The sequence below is a fragment of the Triticum dicoccoides genome, chromosome 7B, assembly GCF_002162155.2.
Source record: "Triticum dicoccoides isolate Atlit2015 ecotype Zavitan chromosome 7B, WEW_v2.0, whole genome shotgun sequence".
Taxonomy (NCBI): domain Eukaryota; kingdom Viridiplantae; phylum Streptophyta; class Magnoliopsida; order Poales; family Poaceae; genus Triticum; species Triticum dicoccoides.
In genome coordinates this window covers 748625585-748627792 of record NC_041393.1, presented here as the reverse complement: position 1 = coordinate 748627792, position 2208 = coordinate 748625585, and the positions used below count along the sequence as shown (strand labels likewise).

Here is a 2208-nt window from a genome sequence, read left to right as displayed (position 1 = left end):
GCGGTGATTTTTTTTTTACACGAGAGAATTATGTCATGTGCGTGGAAATAGCGAGCAGTTTGGGACGAGAAGCTGAAGCTAACAGCCGTGCGATGTAATCATGTAAAAGAAAATCAACGCCCCTGGCCTCGTCTCAATATTGGAAAGAATATTTCCCAAAGTTAAAAGGTTTAAATGGATGCCAAAATTACAGAGAGATACTAGAAGGAAGGTTTAAAAGGATGCCAAAATTACAGAGGGGCACAATTAAGGCACCAAATCTTATGCAATATTCTTCCTATATATCTGTCGCCATATCATATCATGAAATTAATCCATAGGCGATCCATCCACTATAAAATCTACCCCTCCTTCCCTGCCTAGCTAAACCAACAACGACATTCCATTCCTTGGCTAGTTTTATTAATTTATCCCTTGGCCGGCCGGCGATGGGTCGGCTTCCCAAGAAGGTGACCCTGGGGTACGTCCGCGACGACTCGACCCGGCGCTCTAGGTAGAAGCAGCGTCTGAAGGGGCTGATGAAGAAGGCGGGCGAGCTGGGGAAGCTGTGCGACGTCGAGACCTGCGTGGTGGTGTACGGCGAGGGCGAGGCGGCGCCCGAGGTGTTCCCTTCCCCTGACAAGGCGGTGGGTATCCTGAATGGATTCAAGAGCGTGCCGGAGCTGCGGCGTTGCAAGACGACGATGGACCAGGAGGGCTTACTCACCGAGTGCATCGCCAAGCTCCAGGAGCAGGTCGACAAGTCCCGGCGCGAGTGCCAGGACCGCGAGACCAGGTACCTCCTGCAACAGATCATGGACGGGAACCTCCCGGGCCTCGTTGGCCTCAGCGTGGAGCAGCTCGCCCGCGTTGGCTACAAGGTGGAGGAGATGATCAAGAGCATGGGCGAACGCATGGGGAAAACTCATTCCCAGGCGCCGCCGCGAGCTCCATGCGTCACCACCGGCATCATAGACATGGGGTCTCCGGTGCTGTATCAGGCGCCAGAGCAACAGACGGAGGGCACCCTGGTCGGTGGCTACGCTGGTGGTCACGACGGGGCCGGCTTCACCGGTGGTGATACGGTGATGCAGATGCAGTCCTTCAATCTGGAGTTTGGTTCGAGTCATTTCTCTCCCATGTACCAGGCGCCGCCGCGAGCTCCATGGGTCACCACCGGCAACGTAGACATGGGGTCTACAGCGCTGCATCAGGCGCCAGTGCAGCGGCAGGAGGGCACGCTGCTGAGCTCCGGAGGGGATCTGGGCACCCTGGTCTACGGTGGCTACGCTGGTGGCCACGAAGGGGCCGGCTTCACCGGCGATGATACGATGATGCAGATGCAGTCGTTCAATCTGGAGTTCGATTGGAGTCAGTTCCCTCCCATGTAAGCTGGATGAGGATCGTCGGGGTGCATGGCCAGCTAGCGTCGATCTCGTCTCGTCTCGTTTTATTAGTTTCTGCATGGTTAAATTCTACAGTGGCATCGTGAAGATGAGACATTCAGCTATTTCCTCGAATTGTTGTATCTTGTTATGGTTTTATTCGCCATGCTCTCTGAGCCAGGGCACTTTTAATAATTATTTTTGATGAATAAGGCATTTTTATTTGTAGTGATTGAATTTGTTATTCAGTAGGGGTCTCTAAGTCTCTTCCATAGGCCTTCGTTTGATCTCTGTGGTTGTTCAGTTCGTCGCTGCAGATCGTAAATTGCATGTGTTTAGAGAAATGAGCAGCTTGTTGTGTGTATTACGGCACTTAAGTACAGCACAGCCGCGTGCCTGGTAGTTCCCTGATTGCTACCACGATTAAAAGAAAGAAACATGGTCGTGTTTCGGGAGATGTACTGGCAGGGCCTTTAATGTCATGATATTTTTGGTGTCTAAAATCTTGCGTTATGGGGGGTAGAAACGTGCTGAAGATATGCTCTCCTGGAGGAATGTAAATGTGCTGGAGAATTAATGATTTGCGACTTAACTGCATGGTGACAGTTTTTGCTGGATTGTTCATGCTTGCCTGGATAAAGATTTGCGACTTTATTACATTGCGACAGCATGGCACAGTTTGCCCGATTGGCCAATATTTCTGAAACTTGTAAAATGCAGAATAAGTGAACAACCAAGTAAGAATAAGAACTATCATCATTTGCAATGGACATAGACTACTGAGTTCACTGTGCAGTCGATGCTCGCCCTCCACCCCCTAGTTGGAGGTAGGTGATTTTTGCGC

The 2208-nt window shown here is 51.0% G+C and overlaps 1 pseudogene; it reads left to right on the top strand.

Moving 5' to 3' along the window:
- The first annotated feature begins 428 nt into the window (after positions 1–428).
- LOC119338436 lies at positions 429–2068 on the top strand (annotated as a pseudogene).
- The last annotated feature ends 140 nt before the right edge of the window (positions 2069–2208 follow it).